The 25,499-nt window shown below is 37.9% G+C and overlaps 1 long non-coding RNA gene across 1 annotated transcript; it reads right to left on the bottom strand.

Moving 5' to 3' along the window:
* Positions 1 to 24,892: 24,892 nt before the first annotated feature.
* Positions 24,893 to 25,285, bottom strand: LOC149250231 (uncharacterized). The gene is made up of 2 exons (XR_016266815.1): positions 25,076 to 25,285; positions 24,893 to 24,967 (listed from the first exon to the last, which is right to left on the bottom strand). It is a non-coding gene; the product is annotated as an uncharacterized LOC149250231 (long non-coding RNA).
* Between the last annotated feature and the right edge of the window lie 214 nt (positions 25,286 to 25,499).

The following is a 25,499-nucleotide window of genomic DNA, read 5'->3' as shown; positions in this document are numbered from 1 at the left end:
ATCTTGGCATGCCTCTTTTACATTTTGTGGTTCAGCGGAGGAGAGTAATGCCAAATAGCTTGAAGCTTCTGCAATTGTTCTTCTTGTTTGTATACTTGCCTCCTTTTGCCCCAAAATTTGAGATTCTGGATGATTCTTTTGAACATACCTGGATGGAGTCTTTTCTTCTATCCTTATCTGTTCCTCTGGTGCCTCATGGGTTTCTTCTTCATTATGAATCTGATTTGATGTTGATGGATAGTCTTCATCATCTTCGAAGTCTTCAGATCTTACCTGTTTGGGAGTGATTTCTTCTTCATCCACCACTACATCAATGCTGTCGACAATTCTTCCAAGCCTTTTATTGTAACATTTGTATGCTTTGTTGTGAGGAGAATAACCAAGGAGAATGCCTTCATCTGCTCTAGGTTCAAACTTGCCAAGATTTTCATCATTATTTTTAATATAGCATTTTCTTCCAAAAATTTTGAAATGTTTTACCGAAGGAGTCTCACCATACCAGAGCTCATGAGGAGTTTGAGTGTTGTTCACCCAGATATTTGTCTTGTTGAGAATAACAACTGCAGCAAATGCGGCTTCACCCCAGAAGGTTGTGGGAGTTCTAGACTCATCAAGCATAGCACGAGCCATTTGTTGAACCATTCTGTTCATCCTTTCCACTACTCCATTTTGCTGAGGAGTCCTAGCTGTAGAGAATTCCCTTCTTATTCCATGTTCTTCACAAAAATCGAAAAATTCATTCAAGGTAAACTCCCCACCTCTATCAGACCTAAGGCATTTGATTTTGTGATCTGATTCGTTCTCCACCAAGGCTTTGAATGATTTGAACTTTTCAAAGGCTTCGTCTTTGTGCTTCATAAGTCCTATCCAACACATCCTGGAAAAGTCGTCAATGAATAATATAAAATATTCTTCTCCTCGAGGTGACCTTTTCCTAGATGGACCACATACATCAATATGGACAAGTTCAAGTGGCCTGCTAGCTGATCCTTCCTTCTCAGGGAAGTTAGTTCTGGTTTGCTTACCAAACTGACATGATTTGCATATTGTATTGTCTAGAATTTTGATGTCCGGAAGACCACGAACTGCCTGGTATTTGCATGCTTTCCTTATTTGTGAGAAGCTTAGATGCCCCAATCTTCTGTGCCATAGCCAGTGTTCATCATTCTTACTTAGATAGCATTGATGTTGTCCTTCTTTGAATATGTATAAATTATTTGGAGTTCTTATGCCTTTGATCATTGTTTTTCTTGTATCAAGATCACGAACACTACATCCATTTGATCGAAATATTACCTCAGTTCCTTGATCACACATCTAATTGACGCTGAATAGATTATGCTTTAAGCCATCAACATACATGACATTTCCAGCTTTTACCTTTTCCTTTAACTGAACAGAACCTTTACCTTTTATGAGAGCAGGGGTGTCATTTCCAAAAGATACCTTCTTCTCCTTCTCTAAGGCACTATATGACTTAAGTTTTTCTTTATCACCTGTCATATGTTTCGAACAACCACTGTCGATGTACCATTGATTTTCTTGCCCTTCTGCATATAAAGCTATACCACATCTCTCTGGTTGTGGTTCCTTCATTCTCCATGTTTTGACACTTGAGGCTTGCTCCTTCTGAGTTGTCTGCCGAAACCTGCGCCTGCATTCAGAATCTTCATGATCGAAGTTATTACAAATAGAGAATTCTATTTCATTTTCAAGAGCAGAAAATTTATTGTAGGTTCTTTTCATGATCCCAGTCATACTCCTATGTTTTTTAGCTTCTCTAGTCATGATTGTCTTATAGGCAACACATTGAGCTGCTTTGTGGCCAAATTTATGACAAGAGAAACATTGGCCATTGAAGAAACTCCTGTGATTATCAAATCTACCAGCCAAATGATTGTAGTTTCTATTGACATCCATTCTTGAGGAAAATTGAGAAGGTTTTACCTGAGGCTGGTTGTAGCTTCTGTTTGTCCTTAAAGTAGATTGCCCCCGATTTACTTGGTAGTCTTTGTTCATTCTTGAGGTAAATTGTCCCTGATTTACCTGGTGATTTCTATTAGGCCTTTGCTCGCTCCTCCTTGCTGCATCAAGATAACTTTTGGAGGTGGATGGTTTCTGCGCTTGAGATGCTTCTTCATTATATCCCAAACCTGTCTTGATTAGAGGAGAACGTTGCACATTGATAATCTCATCTAGAGTTTCAGATCCTTTAACAAATCTAAGATTAAGCGCTTTTGTTTTCTCAATCTCTTTTCTAAGACCCACAATTTCACATTCCAACTTTTCATGATGTTTTTCCCTTTCAGCCAGTTGGAATTGCAGAGTATCAATAATCATATTTTTCTCTTCTAAACAAATTTTGAGTTTAGAAATTTCTTCATACAGACCTTCTTCATCTATAGCATCCATGAAATCATCATCTTCAAAGGCCATTAAAAGTCTATAATTATTACCTTGTTCATCTTCATCACTATTTGAAAGTCCATCATTGTCTTCATGAGTGTAATAGCTTTTCTTATTTACATTTTGTTTCTTGTTCCATCTAACAAGTTCCTTACCTTTATCAAGCTTATCTTTATGAGGACACTTTGCAGCATAGTGACCGACTCTTCCACAAGCAAAGCATTTGAAAGGTAACTTACCTCTGAATCTTCCAGCACCCCGTTGAAGGTTCTTGACAAAATTTGATTCTTCCTCTTCTTCTGATAGATGTCCTGACTCATAGTAATCTCCTTTGCCTGAAGCCTTGAATGCAGCTTCTCTTCTGTCTGATGGTCCTCCTTTCCTCATTTCGTAAGCAGTTAGAATTTCGTGCAGCTGTGACATGGTAAGTTGCTGTAGATTCTGTTTTTCTTCTATTGCAGAAACTTTTGATTCAAACTTAGAGGACAAAGATCTTAGTACCTTTTCAACCACAACAGCCTCTTTTATTTCTTCACCCAAGTTTTTCATACAATTAACAATCTCATCTATACGTAGAAAATAGTTAGCCACACTTTCATCATTGTACATTTTGAGATTTTCATACTGAATTCTGAGGGTTTGAAGTTTTGCTCGTTTTACCTGTTCATCTCCTTCATAGCTCAGAACGATCTTATCCCATATTTCTTTTGCGGATTTGTACTGCATAACCTTGATGAACTCTGATTGAGATAGACATCCTAATAGAGTATTGACAGCCTTTGCATTTGTTTCATATTGCTTCTTACCAGCCAGATCTGTAGGTGTTGCTAACGGAAAAGTGTACCCTGTATCTATGATATCCCAGACTTCTGTACCAAGAGATTGAAGATAGGCAGTGACTCTTACCTTCCAATATACGAAGTTTGTCCCATCAAAAATTGGTGGCCTGATTGATGCTTCTCTCTCGTAGTTGCTCATGATGATAGACCTTCCTTCAAGCGATCAAGCTTCTTCTGAAGGACCTGCTCTAATACCAATTGTTGAAAATAATACTGAGAGGGGGGGGGTGAATCAGTATTATCAAATTCTTTTCACTATACCTTCCAGATTTATAATTTAATTTATTCTTCAGATGTTGACCATTAATTTGTATGTCAGTACCATATAATAATGAACAAGAACAAGAAAAACAGATAGTCACACCAAAGAACACCAGATATAAGGTGGAAACCCAATGTGGGTGAAAACCACCTGCTACAATATGTCTCTATCTTCTTTCAATTAGAAACTTATTTTTACAATGATTCTGTACTGGTGCAGTCCTTTACCAGTACGCAGGCTGCAACCTGCAGAGAGCTACAACCCTCTCTCGTTTTCCAGACTCTCCTGGAAGGGAGCTACAACCCCCTTGGCTCTTGTACTAGCTGAGCTACTAGTACGTAGGTGTTCACCTATTGAAGGCTTCAACCTTCTCTTTTCTTCCAGGGACCACGTTTCATAAATTTTCAAACTAGATCCATGAACATCAAACAAACATCAAGTACATGTGTATCAACCAATCTCCTTTCCACAATCAACTACTGAATCAACCACTATCTTCTCAGACTGTAGAAAACAATACCAGTAACTAGACACTTATTCTGAACCCAGAACACTGCAGTAATAGACAGAAGCAGCTAAAATAAGTTTCAAGAAAAGTCTGCAACTTCACCAATATAATCCTGTGGATATCCGCACTTTGTCTGACTCGATCATGCGGACCTCCGCACCTGCACCTGTCGCTGAACTGCGCACCTCCGCACCTGCAGTTGTTGCTAAACTGCGTACCTCCGCACCTGTAGTTGTCGCTAAACTGCGTACCTCCGCACCTGCAGTTGTCGCCAAACTGCGTAACTCCGCACCTGAAGTTGTTGCTAAACTGCGTATCTCCGTACCTGTAGTTGTCGCTAAGTTGCGTACCTTTGCACCTGCAGTTGTCGCTAAACTGCGTACCTCCGCAACTGCACCCGTGTCTGAACTGCGGTCCTCCGCACCTGCACCCGTATCTGAACTGCGTACCTCTGCACCTGCGCTGTGGATCGCCTGTAGACCTCCGAATAGAGCCAAATTATCAGTCCTCCAATATGCCACAGACTGTCAGATCCACAGATCTGATCATGCGCCAAAGAGATCACGACCCCTCAATTGATCTGTCTTCTCATGCTCAGGTTCAACTATAACTCACCAACCGATTACAAGTATTTCAGATCTTGTTCGTCTTAAGATATTCAACACATGAGTGCCTAGCCAATTGATCTCCTTTCCTTTTTATAGGCAAGCCCTTACTCAAACCATGGATCAAAACCATAGAAAGCCAATACAAGGGACCCAAAACCGGGGTTCAATATTTTAGATGCAATACCATGGACCAAAACCATAGGATCAAAAACGTCGGACTAAATACCATGGATCAATCATAAAAATTCCCACGTGCGCACGCTTCTCTGCATGAAAGTGAGTGAATTTGACGTCCGCACCTTTTGTTCGGAGGACCTGCGGGTATGTCCGCACTTTTTGTTCGGGGCACCTGCGGGTCCGCAACTTTTGTTAGGCACACTTGCGGGTATCTCATTTTCTATCATTTTGAGAGCCTGAACAATGATTTGCCATTTGAGTGAGTTGCCATCAAGGACAACACTTATGCCATAGCGCCACATCTGTGTCATAATGCCAACACAACCATATATCCAACCGAGGAAACTAAATGCTAAACCTGTAAAAGAATCAAAAGATGTGAAGTATGGCACATTTACACCCTTGTTGTCAGAAGAAGTACCCTTTAAAGGAGAAGTTTTAGGAAAAATTCCGCAGCTCAAGTTCGCGGATTATGATTTTAATGATAGGAAGAAGTACCCTCAGTTCGCACCAGACTAGTATTTGAAACAGGTACACTACCCAAACAATGGAGTGATGAGGTTAGAGCCACAACAATGGGCGAATGGGTTGGTGCAGTCAGGACTGCTAAATATGTTGAATGTGTCACACTTTGGCAGAAGTGTGAGGAGCACAGCATGTGTAAGGCAATTGCTCATGCTGGTGCACGATGGAAATTTATGGTTGGGGAATAAGATCCCCATAGACCCTATGCTGATCTGGAGGATCACAATATTTCCATACCAAGGACGGAACCCCGCAGAGGAGTTCATTGGAAAGGATCAGGACCACGCTATAGCAGAAAATATGAAGAAAAAGTTCGGGTTGGTTAAAGGAAATAGGAATTATGATATAAATTCGATCAGTAAGCAAGCAATTCGCTTCGCAGCGCACATATTGGTTGGAAATATCATGAGGAAATTTCGCACAAATGAAGCTCCTGCATCAGTGGTGTCACTAGCCGCACAGTGTGCCAACGGGGTTTAGTATAACTAGGTCGGATACCTATGCAAGGAGTTCATGGACGACTGCCACGAGGTCCAGGAGAAAGGTACAAATTTCCACTATGCTTGGTTAATCTTAATTATTTCTATGTTGGCATGGAGAGAACCAGAGGATTCGCAGTTCCCTCAGGTGCCTACAGATACCTATGAAGCCACGAGGTATGCTTCATTGTGGTTTACCACCAACGCATCGTGCACACAAGAAAACTGAATATTTTTTGTATTGTACCACATGGATTTACATATGCTAGTGAACCAGCATCCCCGACTCTCGTCGAGCTTATACGAGCAGTATAGCTCTATGGTGAAGTTCAAAGCGAATTTTCAAAAAGTATACATACAGGCGTGCAAGCATACAAAGAAGAAATGGCATGACTTGCTATATATGGTAACTGAAGACGATCTTACAGCGCAGATAGAGAATTGACCCGCAGAATGGATGACTCCACTGGAGGAAGCAGGAGACAGTGCGACAAAAGAAGAGGTGGACACTTCCCAGCATGGCAAAGCCAGTGGAAAAGATGAGAAGGATGATCATGAGTCAGAGGAGGGAGAGCAGCATGATGATGGTCAGTAAGATCCTCTTGAGGGAGATGAGCATACCAAGGAGACAGAAAAGGGAGAAACAGAAAAAACTGTCGCAGAGAAGAGGAAGGCAAAGGGAAAAGCTGCCTCAAAGAAAAAGAAGTAGAAGGTCGATAAGACAAAGGATCTCATGGTCCTTACTGAAGGGGACTTAGATCAAATTGGGGACAAGATACAGGAAGCAACAACAGAATCCTGGAACAAAGTAGAAGATTGCTACAACACACTTCTGACCAGTGTCACAGAGTGGATTGCAGAATTGAAGATATTGGCGCAGACAGTCAGACAACCTGTGCAAATAGAGGAAAGGGTTGGAGCAGAAAGGCAGATAGAGCCTACGCTTGCAGCAAGGCTAGCACAGATACTTGCAGGAGCCTTACAGTTTAAATTTTTCGAACTACAACAACAGGCTAAAGAATGGAAGCTTGTCAACATGAACATAGTAGTAGTGATGTTGCCAAGACTACACAAACTGCACTTAGAGATTATAGAGGAACTAAAGTTGAGGGAACAACATACATCATAGCTGAATATACAAGTAGAAAAAGAGTGAGTTGTGCTTTGGCAGAAGCTCGAGCAGGTGATGCAAGAAAAGGATCAAATGGCAAAGGAACACTAGAAGATCAAGGAGGTGGTTGAAGCCACATGTAAAGAGATTCTGGACCTTGATGTCTAAGAGGAAGAGCTAGTAGAAGAAAAGGTCGCGAAGCTCGGCCTTGTAGTGAAGGGGTATAAGGACAAAATTGTCGCAGTGCAATTCAAGTATGAAATGCAAATTAGTGAGTTGCAAATGAAGTTGTAGCTAACTACGCCACAAGAAGTAAGGGATCAGAGGGAGACTAACCTAAAGACTGTAATGGCTAGCATCTCCACAACATTGACATACTATGGGAAATTGTTAGACGAAAGTTTGCAAATTTGGACTTTGCTGCAAGAAGATCCAAATGTACAGAAATTGCAGGAAGAAATGTAGCAAAAGCAGCAACAGTTAGAAGAAATTTGGGCATCTGCGAAGATCTTACCCATCTTGCAGAGGCTCGTGAAGATCAATGAGAGTAAGGCCCTCCAAAAGAACATTGAGGAACTAAAGAAGGAGGAGCAAATTTTGATAGAGAGGACTCAGCCTTGGTAGGATGAGGCCCTCCAGTTATCACAGGTAGTGGATGAGAAGCTTCAAGAGCTTCGACAAAGGGAAACAATGTTGGTGTAGAAGGCTACAGAACATGTGACAGAGGCACTATTGGAGGAAGCACGCAGCAAGGACAAGCAGGTGATAGAAACTCTGCAACAGTTCAACCAGGCCTACAATAGCATCATAGCAAAAATCAGAGGCAAAGCAACTGAGTGACTCAGGATGAGTCACATGTGAGTGTTGGGGGCATGTTGGGCGTAGCCCAACTTGGCATAGATTTTGATGAAGACTCTGCATTTTGGGGAGTGGAGTGCGAAGTAAAGGATGCAGTAGAGCGCGAAGTGGACCGCACAGTAGATATACCGCGTAGTATATGGGCTTCGGAGTGGGTCAAAGCCCCTCCCTTTTTGTAAAAGAATACTATTTTGTAAATGATGAATGGTTTTCGAACCATAGTAGCTTGTATTAGGGGAGTCCATAGTATATGGACCATGGTATTGCAATGATATATCCCTCAATGTAATAGTATATATAGGGATGAATAATAAAGAAGAGAATCATCATCTTTATGGTACACATCTATATTTATGGTTGAAATATTGTGATTTGTAGCTTGTGGCGAAGAAAAGGCTCTGCAGCTGAGTGCGTAGAGGCCTAAGTCCACAGTTGAGTGCGTGGACTGCCTGCAACTGAGTGCGTAGGCTAAGAACTATTTGTTGTACAAATTCTCTATTATAAGCAACAATTCTTGTGGACATTGGGATGAACCACGGTAAAATCTATGTCTTCATGTGTTTATTTGCTTATTATCTATTGTAGTGTAGTAGTTGCACTTTATTTCAATACAGTGAAGTTTTATAGATGTATATGATATGTTTAAAGTGGTGAATGTAATGTGGTGAAGTAACATATGAATGTGAAGTAATTTATGAATTTTAATTATAAAAAAACGTAAAAATACCACATCGCATCATCCCTCAAGGCTGCAGAAACCTAGTTCTGCATCCTCCCATAGTCACTTCGGGTGAGATTGCGATCTACTTGCAGGTCGTTGCCGAAAGGGCCAGTGATTGAGGGTTTTGTTGGTGCGCAGTAAAAGATCGAACTTGGGTCAGCCCAACCTAAGCCAACAAATCATCGTGACCCATTTTAGGACATCCCAGTCACCAGGGAGGAAAAATCTATCCTTGGGATGCTTGTTAAATAATTTTTTTATTTTAGCCAAATGCCTAGCAATTTTATCATAGACTTGCTCTCTTTCTTGCAAGTCATTGGGATCTTCATTAATTTCTTGTAGTATTTTCATATTTTTTGCGCAAAGGTATAGTGGGATAATAACATCATATCGTATAATAGTTGAAAAGGGGAAGTACCAATAGACTTCTTAGTACTAACCCTATCTATCTATACAACATACTTCAACATTATATGTCCGTTTCTCTTTTTAAAATTTAAGGATTTATTTAGGATTTTCAAGATATTTTTATTAGTGAATTCATCCAAGTCATTCCCCGGTGGGTAATAAGTTGTTGAATGTCCTAAACTAACCTCATAATTATAACAAAAATTTTGAAATGTTGCAGAGAAAAAGGGCTTAGCATTATCAGTAATAATTTTATTTCGGCACCCATAACACGAGAAGATATTTTCTACTAGAAAATCCATTACTGCCTTATTGTTAATTTTCCTTAAAGGAATAACCTCGAAGAACTTGGTAAAGTAGTTCGTGGCAGTTATAATCCAACTGCTAGGAGGGTGGATCTCACCAATGAAATCTAGTCCCCATTGCTAGGAGGGTGCCTCGATTATAATTGGCTTTAAATGAAATACAACCAGTGTCCGCTTTCCGATAAAGATCTAGCATTTATGGCAGGCCTAAACCTTTTTGTTCACATCGGAAAATAATGTGGGCTAATACAAATCACTCCTCAAAATCCTATAGGAAGTGGCTCTCCAAGTGTGGTGGCCACAACATACGCCACTATGATGTTGAGTAATAAGGTAATTAGATTAATCTGATAGAATACAATTGAGTAAAATACCCACTGGGTCTTTCCAATATAATTTATCATCTACTATACAATATTTTATAGATTTCAATTTTAAAGAATGCTACGCTGAATTACTTAGGTGGGCTAGAAACTGTAAATTCTAGAGGTAGGTTATGATGTCCCCTTTGTAAGATTTGAGTGTTGTAAAAGCTGCGATAGGGAGGTTGTTTTCTTGGTGGATACTTAAGGTTTTTGTTAGAGTTCATTTGGGCATTAGGATGAAAATTTTGTTGTACAGGTTGATTTTGGGGAGAAAAACTAGTGTTGTGTTCCCAATATCTAATCTTTGAATTTTATTTGTTAAGGATTTGATCAATTTGGCCATTTCTTCAATATTTTGTTCATGAGAAGATGAAGAATCAGGGAGTTGAGGGGTAGGTCTAGTAACATTTTCCTTCCCCTCAGTTATGCTTCTCTGATGCCACGTCTCACAGTGGTTATTAAATTTCTTTCTCATGAACAAGCCAAAGCTTGAGCTTCAGATAAGGTGGTAGCCTATCTTTCTCTTAGCATCAATGAGAGGTCGTCGTTGAGAGAAGAAGAATAAGCGACCATGACCACGGTATCAGATGGATGCACGTCATCTAGAAATTGATTATAGCACTCCATAAACCTATTATTAAAGTCATTAATAGACTTATTTGGACTAAGCTGTAAAGTTGTGAACTCAGTCAACCACAACTGATTTCTTTTCTTAACCCCGAACTATTTGAGAAACAGTTCTACTAATCTATCCATTGAATTAATGGTGTTAGGTCATGAGGTTCTAAACCACTTCCGAGCATCTCCTTCAAGATTCTATATGAAAATCCTCATAAAAATATCGTCATACTCAGCCCTGAGGTTTTCGCAGTAGTCTTGGAAATTAACAACATGTTCCTCCATCATGCCTTCGCCTTCAATATCAAATTTAGGGAGATTCTTGTCATAATTTTGAGGGATGTCATGTAATGACCCTTGGAAATTAAGAGGTCGACAGCGTGCGTTAATCTAGGCGTTCATGGAAGGAGGGGAAAGAGGATAAGGTGGTAGTGATTGGTAAGGAGAAGTAGGTGGACTAACTCTAGGAGATAAGGAGATAGGGATAGCTTAAGTTTCGGTTTGAGAAGTTGATGATTCAACTATAGCCTCAAACTCCCGAGTAGGAGTTCGAGGTTGCGAAATCTCCCTTATTCTAGGATTGGGAAATTTTGGGTGAGTGTGTCTAAACTCCTCAAGTCATTTTATTTTGTTTGTGATGGCTGCTAAGAATTTTGGGTCGTCTAAAGTTGCATTACTTAAGTCAGAGGTTGATCTAGTGATACGTTTGGGGGTATCTAGTTTGGAGTTGCCAACAGATTCTAGATATCATATCATTAAAATTCAAAAACGTATAAGGCATTCATGATGAGAGTACCTAGTCATATCAAGGATGTCCATTGTCATCAATAAGATCAGGACCTCAACCTTTCCTGTAATCGTGGGGTGTTGGGATTCAGTTGTATGTGCTCGTCTTCCTAGGATAAGACCTCCCAGTTCCTTTAGACTTCGTCAAAAGTAAAAGAGACCTACAAATTCAAGTTATAAATATGTTTTATAATTCCACGTTGGTAAGTTAACCCAAAAATAATGTGAGGTTGCAACGGGTTGGGAATAGTCATAAAAATAAATAAATAAATAAAAACTTGAAATTTTTTATCCCCGACAATGTCACCAAAAGAATGTCGATTCTTAAATTGTTCCCTCACGAAAACACTTTAAGAAGGCATTCAATGAGGACCTAGTCATCCAGCTTCGAGTGAATCAGGTTGTTCTACCGCACACCATGAGGGGTATTCCCTGATTACAATTATACAAATTTCCAATAGACAAATTGAATAAGACCAGTTATTGATAAGGATGAAATGATGTAATAATAAAATGTCATAGAAAAAAGGAATAACAACTCATGAAGATAAAATATAATTGACCCAATGACATAGTTCATACATCTGAAATGAATATCCGAGATGGAGTAACAGTTAAAGAAAATAAGGAAACATACAAAAATTTAAAACAAATAGTATTAAGTCTTGTGTCTAGGATTCAAGTAAATATCGTAAACATATAAAATTGTAGAGAACACTAGTGGCAAGTGTAGTCACTTCTCAATATCTAAGCCAATCTAGTAATAAATGCTGTGTCAATAATATAGATACCAAAACATGAATATCACTAACAATCTTAGTTAAATTGAGCAAGTCAAAATAATTTGATGCAAGACTTGCTTCATAAACATAGGAAACTAGTGTAACCATAACGAACAATAGACATCAAGAAGTTAGAAATTGATCTAGTGAATGACCAAGGTAAATTTCCAGTGGCACGATCATGAAACTTTAGTCTGCAAGTCAGGAACTAAAAACCTTGAATGCCCAACTTCCAATAATATAATATTTAAAAAGCAAGGAAATTAAGTGAATGAGATGTTATAAAATCACGAATCGAGTGCAGAATTCATAACATCATATACCGCTTTAGACACACAATAGGGAAAATGGAAAAATTCATTCATTAAAGTTGCATGAAATGAGTTGTTCAATCAATGATGAATCTGTGTAATAGGTACATTCGGATCTTTCAACATAAAAAACAAATCATTTTGTCATCGACCCCCTCAAAGCGAGAAACTTGGGTCATTTATAAAATATTTTCAAAAATAAGTATGTTAAAGTAATTGTCTTTTAAATTAACAAACTATAAAAGTTAAATAACTTAAATGATAAAATAAGTCTTCATGACTGCCTCCTCATCTCAACGCACGACTTGGATTCCTTAGGCTTTTTTGACTTGGAAGTTCGTGACGAGCTTTGTGCTCCCTGCATTTTAGGCTTAGGTAATTGAGAAATGTTAAATCCTGCATCTACCCATTCTTCACGCTGATTGGTGACTGACTGCACGGGAAGAACTACTCGCATTGTAAATGCATCTTTCTCTATGACAATGTTCCGATTTAAATGTTTTCTAACTTTTCCAATCTTATCCCAATTTGTTGGCGATAACCATGGCACGTTCCTATATTTAATTACTACCACCATTAACTGAGATTTGAGCTAGTAGCAGGTTGTGGGGAGACTTTGTATGACTTTATCTATCACAACCTATATATTGAAATCTACGTATAAAGCGTCGATTACTAGTTGGGGAAAAATAGCTTCTTCGCTAACAATAGAAATGCAGTTGAGATCCTGTTGGGTGGCCATCAACTTCTCCTAAAATTTAACATCCGAGATCAACCATTTATCATTCCCCCAAAAGGAAGGGACCCCAAATCTACCTAAATAATTCCATTCATTTATGAATTTATGAATTTCCTTCTTGGCCTTCTCAAATTCTTCTTTCCTGAGTAGCATACACTTCTATTTTTCAATTATCATATATAAAGAATAAACACAACATCCATTTTAGGTAAATTCATGTTTGTAAGTGTTTCATCCTCAAGAGTATTAATAAAATCTACTAGTTGGTCAACATCTTTTAAGCCTCTCCTCTAGCACAGGGGAGATATTTTTAACGTCTAAATTAGCATTTTTCATTATTACTTTTCACAATCTATCAAGATCATAACATAAGAGTGGATTGTTGAAATATTTTGATTGATCTCCCTCCATATCTCTTCTTTGGTTTGGATGAGGACCTATATGTCAATCAATGTTACCTTAATGACCTCTTGCAAGGACATGATTTCACTTTGTTTATCCTTCAGGGTGTTTTGTATTTTCTCAATCATTTCATTTTTACGTTGTACCTGTATGACCCCCCTCTTTTTAGCTTGTTCTTTTTCAAGCCTCAGATCATTCAGTTCCTATTCTAACTATGAGGATTTCAATAGGAAAAAGTTTAGGCTTTCTGCATTTGAGGTCTCAGTGGCAGTGAGAGCTTTGTCAAATTCCTCCCTTAACTTTTTCATCTGACTTTGTTATTCTCTGAGTTCTTTATCCTTTGTATCAAGGGAGTTCTGTATTTCCTACAATTGACTCTCAATCTCTTCTCACTTTTCAAATTATTATATTAGGACATGAGCATCATAATTCGGGAATTCAACTTGTATAGGAAATTACATAAAGATGTAGGGCAAAACTTGTGAAATCTTGTGGATTGGTCTATTTCATAATTAATATTATGAAAGCAGCATTGAGTGCTCCTGGGATCCTTCCTCTCACTCTAATTTATTCAATGACGATGACTAGATCCTGAGCTAGGATGTCAAAGAACTAAATAAAGTTTCATTTTCCACCCATCAAGTCTCGGGCTCTTTTCCTTCTCAACTTTTTAGGAACAAGTAGAAATTCCTTCTAAGTAATTGCTTCTTCAGAATCTTAATGGGGTCATTATCAAATATTCAAGGGAAAAGTCTAATGACCTTCAACTATACTTCAATCCTAGGAATCTTTGTCTCCTGAAATCAATTTTGAAAGAAACTGACAACCAAATTAATCAAACGTACGTGTGAAGAAATTAGAGACCCATCTTCCCCAGTCATCTCCCATATGGTGTTGGTTTTCCTCTGTGCTTCACGAACTTGTGGAAAACCTTTATATTGTTGTCCACATGTTCAAGACAAAGAGCTCGACTACGAAGTCACCAAGTCACTTCCTCTTCATCCACTAGTTTCATTTTCCACCCATCAAGTCTCGAGCTCTTTTCCTTCTCAGCTTTTTTAGGAACAAGTAGAACTTCCTTCTAAGTAATTGCTTCTTCAGAATCTTAATGGGGTCATTATCAAATATTCAAGGGAAAAGTCTAATGACCTTCAACTATACTTCAATCCTAGGAATCTTCGTCTCCTGAAATCAATTTTGAAAGAAACTGACAACCAAATTAATCAAACGTACGTGTGAAGAAATTAGAGACCCATCTTCCCCCATCATCTCCCATATGGTGTTGGTTTTCCTTTGTGCTTCACGAACTTGTGGAAAACCTTTATATTGTTGTCCACATGTTCAAGACAAAGAGCTCGACTACGAAGTCACCAAGTCACTTCCTCTTCATCCACTAGTGCCTTTTCATTTCCTTCCAAAATTCAAACTTTTTCCAGTTCCTCCTCTGAAAGTATTCTAGATGGTCAAGTTCTATACAATTGGGTGATTCCAAAATCTAACTCCTTGATCTCCTTCTTTTTTCTTTTCTAACAACCCTGATCCCATATGATGACCTCTTGTTTCAACTTCTTTAGATTACGAATGAAGTGTTCAATCACGGATTCTACACTTGAAGAATCAAAAGACACCCAACTAGATCTAACCAAATTGGAGAAAGAACTTTCTTTGATCTAGTGAGAGTTGAATTTGAATGATGCCTTTTGTTTTTCTCCTTCTTCCCCAATTGCAAGAAATTAGGCGTGATCTAACAATCCTTTGGAAAATTCACTTATCCAACTTCTATAGTGCCTCACTATTTCTAGTAAGTGATCGACCACTAGAAAATGATCCAGCCTTTTTGTGATTCCTTCATATCCTGCTCTCTTATTGTACCATGTTGGGCGTATCGACATTGGTTCAATGTCGACCAACCCTAGTTCTTCCAATAATGTAATAAAATATTGGGTCAATGGATCTGGTCTGGAATGAACTCCCCAATGTTCCCAATCTGAGATGACAAATTTCAGGTCTCCTCTCACAATACATAAAGGATCTGACAAAAAACCTAATCCTTTGGCCTGTTCCCAAAAAAATTGACAATTTTGGTAAGGACCATAACAATTCAATATATTGAAATGAACATGATCCAACTTAGTAAATCCTTCTAACACAATGTCAAACGTCGCTGGCAAGAAGTGGGGATCTCATGTATCCCTGGACTCCATGTCATCAAAAGACCTCTTGAGAGACCCCTAGAGTCCACTGTACTAAAATTCCAACTAGCTAAAAATGAAAAAAGATAATCAATCGTTTCTTGCAATAAAAGGACATCCAACTTATATCACTATAACAATTTCTTGAGGGCTCATTGTTTGGGTAACCTTCCCAACCCTCTAATGTTTAGTGAGAGGACCAACATCAAGCAACCCCACTACTGAGCTTGGTGTGTCAAATGCTCGAAAGAAACTACATAAATCTAGATCATCTATTGATTCATCCTTTTATTCCTCCCTCTAAGACCCATCATCTACTCAGATAAAATACACTTTGTCAAGTATAGTTTCCTTTGAAGGATGCCTCTTCCTTTACTCATGCCTCTTGCTCAGGGGAGATTTAGAAGCTAATCAACATTCTAGCACGAATCCACTTCCTTTAGTGGGTAGTTGTTCAGTTGGGATTCCAATCCTTTCGCACTACCCAAAAACACTTGTCCTATGGCCCCTTCGAATAGAGGTATGAGTATTTTATTGATCACCAGAGAACAAGACCCTAAAGAGGTATCCAACCTCAGTGAAGGGTTTCCAAACTTATATGGAGGACATTTGAGCACTGGATCACCCCCAAGTTTTTCACCCACTAATTGCAATGGCAACCCGACAACTAGGGAATTTTGTGGGAAAAAGCCTTTTAAACTTTTGACTCCTGAAGAAAATTGAAAATTTCCCTTTGAAGAGAAAGTACCTTCCTTGGTCTATACAAGCCCTCCCCTCCTAAGTGGGTCAAAAGTAGCCATCGCAGTGGTCCTATCACCCCCACCACCAACACGAGTGTCACCTACTAGCTATTGAGTTGACCGCAATGTTGGCATAGGAAGAGGGATTCGCAACAAAGGGGGATTTACCAACAGTTTTTGTAAAGTCGAGAAAGGTTTTTACCCCAAGTGGAGACTCGACTTAAGACAAAACAATTCCTCCCTCTCGTCTAGAGAAACACTGACTAAAACAAAAGAACAGTTGACTAAATGACCTTTTAGGAGTGTCTCCTCCATTGCATCCAAGGAGTCGGAGGAAATGACTAGCACTTGTCCATGCTCAAACTTCTCCTTGTTTTCAATGTGTGAACCACCTTCTTCTTGGGTAAATTCTAGTGCCAAAATTTTCTTCTCTAGTCCCCTCAATGCTTAAGTGATCTCCTCTCAAAGTAATATTGTTGTTGAGTCTTGATTGACCGAAAAGCCTCCATGATTTGACTCTCACCTCACCTTTTGCTTTCCCAAATCTGATGAGGTAAATATCGGACAAGTGCACCTTTAATGTTGATTCTCACAACATCAAGAACATCTAAAAGGGGGCCCCTAAGTAGTCAACAGGTTGTACGAAAACCAAATCACCCGAGGCTACCTCTATTTCAACAACCAAGCCTTCACAAAAACCAAATCACCCGAGGCTACCTCTATTTCAACAACCAAGCCTTCACTAAGGTCTGTTTCAATGAGCATCTTTGCCATCCTCGTATCAATAACTCCAACAGACTCAGATACCTTCTCATCAAAGTAAAAGAATTTCCCAAGTATTTTCCCCCTTACCATAAAATCCCTGGTTCATAGCAATTCATCCAAACCAAGCAAAATAGCCAAATATCTTATACAACAAACGGTTCAACCTTTGGGTTAAAAATCGAGTGCTAGCTTTTAAGTACGCAGGTTAACAAATCCCAAAACCACACCTTGTTTTTCACAAAGTTTACATCCGATTTACTATTAAACCACATTGATCCAACCCATCGATAAAAAAACAGACTTGAGAAATGTAGCCCAAACTCTTCCACCAATAATCTTCCACCCACATGACACATTCTTCTTCATAAACTTTCCTACAGAAACTTCTCACAAAACATCGACACCGGCTCAACGTCAATATCATATCCCAACACCTCTCTGAATTCCCCCTCCCTCCACTTGATATACTTCCTCTGCATTTTTGTCTAAAATGCCACTTCTCCAAAAACACACTTTGCTTTGTCACAACAACAACAGGCTATGAATTTTTCTACACGCACTCTTTCTTGATTTCACCACCAGCGGGAAGCCTCAATCACCGATAGATACGTCCCAGGGATACGATTTATCCTGTGACCTCATGCTAAACGAGATCTGGAATAAAACAAATTCGGAGACTTTCCCCTTACTGACACGAATTACCGGGACTCTGCTGATTTTCTTCCGGCAATAGGTCCCTCATGCATCAACAGATCTAGAACAAAACAAATCCAGAGGCATTCCTCTTACAGGAGCGAGTTACAGGGAGTCTGTTGATTTTCTTCAGGTTCAATATTCTAACGGCTCACAGCAAATACAGATCCGAAAACTGGAAATGGGTTGTAGAACACTGCTTAAAAGGCCACGAAATAAACAGTGTTAATTCATTTAGAATCACATTTGATTCTATTTCTCAAAGCACATCGATCTCTGAAAAGTATCCTTGAATATGAGGCTGTATGCTCTCAAACAATATTTGCTTCTCATGTCTATTTTGTGATAGCAATGACAAAGCTCAACTGGAAGATTAATAGAAAAAGAAGCAGACACACCAATCTCAAAACCCTAAATCTGAGATCGTTGTTCTTGATTGCAAACATTTGATCCACACCATAACCGACAATGGTCTCTTCCTCGACCAGAATCCATGTGCAACCCAGGGGATATTTAATCATGAATTTGCATTTGCTGCAGGTGTGGATCAGCGATCTCATCTCATCACTCCCCAATCTAACACCACAACCCTGGAATCACATCCAACAACATGCTCATTATGCTTAAATGTGTTTGAGTCTTGTAGATGATTACTCAAAAAGTTCTCATTGCGAGATGTAATAGGTTGTTCCCCAAATAACCTCACCTACCATGGGGATAAGTTCAACCTTATCAACTTAGCACATGATTTACCGTCAATCCAATGAATGTTATGGCAGGGCAGAGCCGAGCCGAGCCAAAGTTATGACAGAGCCCAAATATATTTTTCCCAGATATAATGCATGTGAGCACAGAGCCGGGCCGAGAATTATTACCGCCTCGATGCAGACCTGAATATAGTAAACCTGTCATGCAAGCTGATTGGCACGTCATATAAATCAATTGTCTTCATCTTCGTCCAACCTTGTTGCGCAGCTACCTCCGGCAAGTAAGTTCCAGCGTGTCTTGTGTTATCTGGACCTATGAACTCAATGATCATGCCTAATGTGTATCCCTGCACAATGACGCATTGTGCATTCTACTTGTCCAGTTTGCAATAAGAAAGCGCAAATTGATTCTAAACACCAATAGTCCAAATATAAAATATAAATGGTAATTGTGATTTAATTTTTCAATTTTTTTTTATTTAAAAATTTATTTTATAATTTTTTTTATTAAAAATATATATTAATTATCAAAAACCTTAATTTAATTGGCAATCACTGTACTATAAAGTATTGTGTAAACCATAAAATTAAAAACCATAAAATTAAAAGTCAAATCCAATTAAATATATATATATACAAGTTTTTATTTATATGTTTTGTTATTATTTTTTATTTTGAAATTTTTTTGGGTTAGTTTTTGAATTTTTTATTTTTATTTTAATTTTGTATTCTAATGTTTGTTATTCTAAACAATTGCTTTTCAACTTAATTTGAAAAAAAAAAATTTGTTCTTCAACATTTTTTGAAATAAGAAAAGTGATTTTTTGTTTTTAGATTATTTTTTCTTCCTCCAAAAAAAAATATAATCTAAATTATTAAAAAATAAATAATTAATATTTAAACAAAATTGATATAATGTTAATTTTAAATCATAGTCAAATTTATGTTTTTTTTTAATGGTACCAATGGTAATATTAATTAATTCTTAATTTTAAGTCCAAAAATAAAATAAAATAAAAGTTAGAGAACTTTGAAAGATACTAAAAAACAAGTGTTAAAAAAATGTAAGCAAATCTTAAATTTTGAGTTTTGAGGCTTTTGTAGGCATGATATTTAGTCTCTTAAACCCTTGTTGAAAAATGTTTGAATTTTAACTTTAAAAGAAAAGTGGGTGATACTCTATTACCCACTTTTATATTTCAACATGTTTTTTCATGTCATTTATAGTCATGATATTTGGTCTTTAATGTCATGATTGAAAAATGTTTGAATTTTAACCCTGAAAATAAAAAAAGTGTTGTTGCATGACCACTTTTACATTACAACATGGTTTCTCATGTCTTTCGTAATCACGATATTTAGTTTTTAATGTCATGGTTAAAAAATGTTGGAGTTTTAACCCTAAAACAAAAACAAAACAAAAAAAGAATGATATTAAATCACCACTTTTCAAAATCAGCATAAAAACCATGATTTGATGTGACCTCCAACAAAAAGAGAATTCGATAAATTTCTCGTTAAGTTGGTAACATTATTTGTTTTGTTAGATGTGGAGATCATTCTCATATGTACATGACCAAATTGGGGTTCTCATGCACTCCCAAGGGGAGCACACATCACTAAGTTGGAAACTATGTTACCCCTTATTTTGGCATGGGATAACCCTTGTGAACCACTTCACTAGCCCTTCTTTTTTTAAACCATGATAACTAGGGTACTTACTATGATAACTAGGGGACCATGATGGAAGACTTGATGGAAGATTTGTTGATCATGCATAGTCCCTTTGTTGAACCCCTATAGGGTTTGGACATGGCACTTGCTTCATTCAAACTTTTGGGCATTTTCACATTTTCAGAGGCAATTTCAAAAATTTCCAAGCAATTGAAGTATATCAAGGCACTAGTCATATCTTTCAAGGCACCACTAGGGTATTTTCACTTGCATGGGTCCCCTCTTTACATGCCATGTCAAGAATGTCTAAGTGCTCACCTATTTTGTCACCTTTTCTGTTATTCTACACTTGATTTGAGGGTCAACCCCACTCATTTGAATGTCACTCTAGACAATAGGGGTTTCATAACTAGTCTTTTGACTTGGACAATCACTTCCATGCTTCATGGAGGTGTCTTGACTTGAGATATGGAAAACAATCATGCCTTGAATACATGGTTTGAAGGTTTATGAGCATTATTTGAGGAGACACTCCCTTTTGAGGGTCTTATTTCTTGACTTTGAAGACATTTTTGCCATGGAGAGCTATATATCCACCTTGGAGGAAGCTTAAAGGGGTTGACTTGCACACTTGGAGGAGGTGGTGGAGAATCTACACACCTTAGGGGCCTTTGGAGGCTAACATGGCATCTTGGACACTTATTCTTCCTTCTTTAGAGGGGACATCATGTGCTTTAGGTGTTACTTCCACCTTGATCATTGTACATATGTCTTGACCACCTTATAGTATTGTTATTTTGTACATATAAGGTCTATCATGAAATAATATTATTTTAAGATAACGAAAATTCATTATCACTCTATAAATAGAAGTGGCCCTTCCTTGTCATTGTTCATGGTTGTGTAAAGGATTCTTTCTTTGTGGGTGCGTAATACACCAAGGAAATTTTTCCCTTAGGGTTCTTCTATTCCCAAATCAATCAAAAAAACTATGTAACAACCATGTGCATTCATACAACAATAGGTATCATTCTATACATTGAATATAAAGATTTCCACAGCGAGATATTTCTTCAACCAAATCACAAGAAACTAGGGTTGATTGCCCAATGAACAATAAACATTTACAACCAATAATTCACCAATATAGTACTGATTTGAATAATTTAATAAACCAACATTCAACTGTATTATGTTGTACTATCCAATTCAATCATTATTGTATTAATTCATTGCTTATTGTGTTGTTCTGAGCTTCCTGTATTGGACTTTGAGCATTAACTTTATACTATTGATATTCTACTAATTGAAAAAACCTAATTATCCTTACAGTCCTACCTATTCACTAGAGATAGTTGTTATACTTGTTCCAAACTTGCACTGCACAATACCCTAACCAAGTAATCTAGGAGTACCCGTGATCAACCGTGGGAAGGTTCTAGGTTGGGTGACAATGCCATAACAACCTACCATAGGACGCCTTGCACCAATGCCCTAATTTTGCCTTAGAGACTCGTTTAAACACAAGTTGACTCAAGATTGTTGCAGGGCACTTCGATCCAGAGTGTGAAAACCCTAACGTTGCCACAAACTTGAATCACTGCTATAGTAAGGTTCAGTAGCTACCCAACATGTGATCACTGCCTTATGAAGCTTGGCCACTAACTCAAATTCATTCTTTTGATCAGTGCCATAGAGATGTCTTTTATTGTTCTTCTTTCCCCAGAAATGTGAGTCCTTGGATGAGTAAGAAAAGTTGTGAATTTCCCACAAAACCCTTCTTGATGTGCCAAACAATAGACGAACAATTTGTTGTAAAAGAATGCTTTCAAATAGCTTGTTGAGAAAAGGTGTCTGACTAGGGTGGAATCTTTCACCACCAAAATCAAATAGAAGCTTAACAAGGAAAAGGGGTCTTAAAACCCTCAGAGCCTTAGCTCAAGAAAACAAAGATAACTCAATCCAATTCAATGATGAGAAAATGATCTTATCTCTCTCTTATTTATAGATTTATCATGGAACCTTTCTTCCTTAATCTAATGTGAGGGGTTACAAGTGCAACCACCAATTTGGGCTTTTTTCCCAGCTACCCCAAACTTTACCCAATGTTGCCCCAAACATCGAATGATGGGTTTCACCTTTTATCAATGATTATAACCTATGGGGTTGGATAGGCTATTTCATCCATCTTAGGGAAATTAATTAGAAAAGGGCACTACAAAATGATCGTTGTCAATTCTTGAAGCTTTTATATCTTGGTTATTATTTGGTGCATAAGGATTAATGGTGAAATGCTCAAGTCTTCTACAAGCCTTTAAAATTGATCCATTTGAGGGGTAAGTCTACCACTTGGAAGGAAGATGTTCCGTGTTTTCCCATTCTTCCCTAGTTAGTTTGGTGATTATTTGGTGCCTTGCTTTGTTTTTCCGCTAGGTTCCATAGCAAGAAGTATTAACTAATTATAAAGTCATAGTTGATCTTGTTGGTGAAGGTTTTTCCATTGAGGTTACCTTCTTGTAGACCTTGATATTCATTGTTGATCTTGATTGGGTGAGTGATTACTCTTCCTCTTGGTTCTAATCTCAAAAGTGTAGTCCTTGAAGAAAATAAACCAATTCTTTGGAGGGTTTCCTCTTAACTTCACAAACCATTTGATTCAGCTTGACCCCATTGGCCTACATGGATTTTACACTAGTTTCTACTTCCATCATCTATTTTAAAATCTTGAAACATTGTTCCACAAAGGTTACTCTCAACTTCACTTTATGCTTCATTGCTTGGCCTCACTGATCTTACTAGCAATACCCCTTGAGCTGGAGGATAGTTGTTGAAGTCACAATGGTGAGTGTCCTAACAAGTGCTCTTGAGTTGTACCTTGTGGATTAGGCCTTTTATCATTATATAAAATTTGCATGGAAAAAAAGTCCAAAACCCACCTTTGGGAAAAGCACCCTACCTATTTGAGTGGTATAAATACATGACTCAAGCTTCATTTGCATAAAGAGGAGCTTTGTACATTGAGTTTATTTGCATTATGATCTTTGAGCATTGAGTTTGTTTGCATTATGATCTTTGAGCATTGAGTTTATTTTCTCACTTAGTAAAAGTGTTTAAGCCTGTGGGTACCATAATTAGTGTTGGTGCAATCTTGTCCTTATGGTGATTTCTCTCTCTTGTACACTTGACCTTTCCCTTTCTAACAAATTAATGAACAGCTCCAAACACAACATTTTAGTGTGGCTTTTTGTTTCTGCTGAAAGGTTTTTGGGTTCGCTGTTTGTTTTTGTTTAATCCCTTAATAATTCTATGATCTCGACATCTACGGAACTACGCTTTCCGGATCTTGTTTCCCAAGTCTTTAATTATACTTTTCTGCTATAACAAAGTACAAATATGTAGTTTCTCATGAATCCACATTTCTGAAAGTTTTAAAAGGGACTTCAGCTTTTTAACATCTCATATTTTATAAAAAGGTTTTCAATGAAATGGAAAATACCACCAGATGAATATTGAATGTACTCTTTATCAGACTCCATTCTAAGAATGACTTCCTACAGAAGTTACATCTCATCAGAATCCCGGTAGGTCTCTTTGCCTGGAACATCTCCTTCCTGAAACTCACAACATACCCCATGCTTATTCCGACACTAGCATTCAGCGTCTCTACCCCTTGCAGCAGGTAGACAGTCTCCTCGTGCCATCACATGTCGTGCAGAACTATTTAATATTATTTGTATAATTCATGTGCGCCCGTAAGATATTCATAATGTGTGAATAACGCTGAAGAGAAACATATAATGCAAGAAAATTCGGAATCAAACAAATATGAATTCTACCTTTGGCGGACCAACCAAACATAACATGAAGATAAGCTCAATCGTTTTAAAATTGAATAAGAACATGAAAGAATCGGACTCCTTAACAGAAACGACCCCCGATCGACTTCATCAAAAGACAAACCAAAGCAATCTTTGAAGTATAGTTCATATAAGTTTAATTTAATTGATGGGAAATTAACCCATCTGTGCCCTCTGAGGGAACTGCAAGTGGAAAATTAGTAAAGAATCAGAGTTATCTCAACACTTAACTGCGCTTGCGCCTTTATAACAGGTTACAGCAATTATTGATAATGAATTTAATGAAGCTATGAAACTTAGGTAACTTCAACTTGAGTGCATAAAAAAACAAATCCAGGACACTTTCGGAACACATTTGCTAATGGAAGAGTTTTACCAATTACTAGCTAATTACAAAAACAGATTAGACTTTATGCCTTCCACAACCATACCCTGTATATGGAAATTTTAATATTGAAGTATCTATTGTACAAATGTGACAACCGGAAGGAAAAAATAGGCCTTAGGGTAACCCTCAACTTCCTTGTAAGTGTTCAGATCTTCGTAAAGTTGTACGAGACAGGATCTCCTATAAATAAGGCATAGAGGATGAATGTTTAAGCTTCAATTTATTTGAGTGAGCATAAACAGAGTTTCCCCTTTTTCTCTTGAAATTCTGAAGAAAGATATTCAGATAACCTTCAGAACAACTGTGGTTGACATAGCACTAGAGTATATTATAATTTATAATATATGAGAAGCCCAGGCATTAATAATGGCCAGCTTTAAGACTACCAGAAATACAGTACATCCCTTTACAAACTCTATAAATCACCTAAAATTCATTCAAAGGAAAGGGCCACGAACTGCTATTCCTGTAGCCTGATTCATTTTCATATATCTGTGGAGGCAAATCATCTTACTGTGTTCAGTACTATCTCTCATTTACAAAGGTATTTAAATTTTTCACCAACCTTGAGTACCAAATCTGTATGCTACTATCATATTATTTCCATAGCTTCACGCATTTGTCATGACTTGCAGATGCAACCATTCCAGTTGCAGGAGACTGAGCTAACCCTGCAATGAGACCTTCATGAGCAGGAAGAGTCATGCTTTTGTTCTCTGCCATATTCCATAATTCCAAAGACTGCAACAAACAGAACAAATCAGCACATATTGTGTATCTCTTTTGACGCACAATAATGTCTGTCAACAAGAAAAATCTCTACACTGAAAGAGTGCATTGTTAGCTTACCTGGTAACAGCCAATGACCAAGAGTGACGAGTATTTTGGATGGAAGACACAAGAATGGAACTTGTTACCATTACAGCTGAGTTCATGAATGCATTCTCCACGAGAGGCTAACGACCAAACCCTTACTGAATCCTCACTCACAGATGCTAAGAAATCACCAGTTGCATCCCAGCAAACTGAGTGGACAGGTTTGATATGCCTCTGCAATAAGATTTACACGTCTTGGTATCTTAAATTTAGAACAATGGCTGTTCTTCTAACAGAGTGCATTTTCACAAATAACATAGCAAATTGTCTTTAAAAGGCATTCAACAATAATGTCGCCAGCAACCTTGGAAAAACAAAATATCCACCTAAAGTAATTACAAGGATGTCTGGGGTAAGGAAGTGTGAAATAAAACACCATTTTGGGAATCACGAGGGC

Source organism: Pinus tabuliformis, chromosome 7, assembly GCF_031772625.1.
Source record: "Pinus tabuliformis cultivar Carrire ecotype Pingquan chromosome 7, CPIR1, whole genome shotgun sequence".
NCBI classification, from domain to species: Eukaryota; Viridiplantae; Streptophyta; class Pinopsida; order Pinales; family Pinaceae; genus Pinus; species Pinus tabuliformis.
Note: the sequence above shows the minus strand (reverse complement) of the source record. Positions and strands in the feature narration are given on the sequence as shown.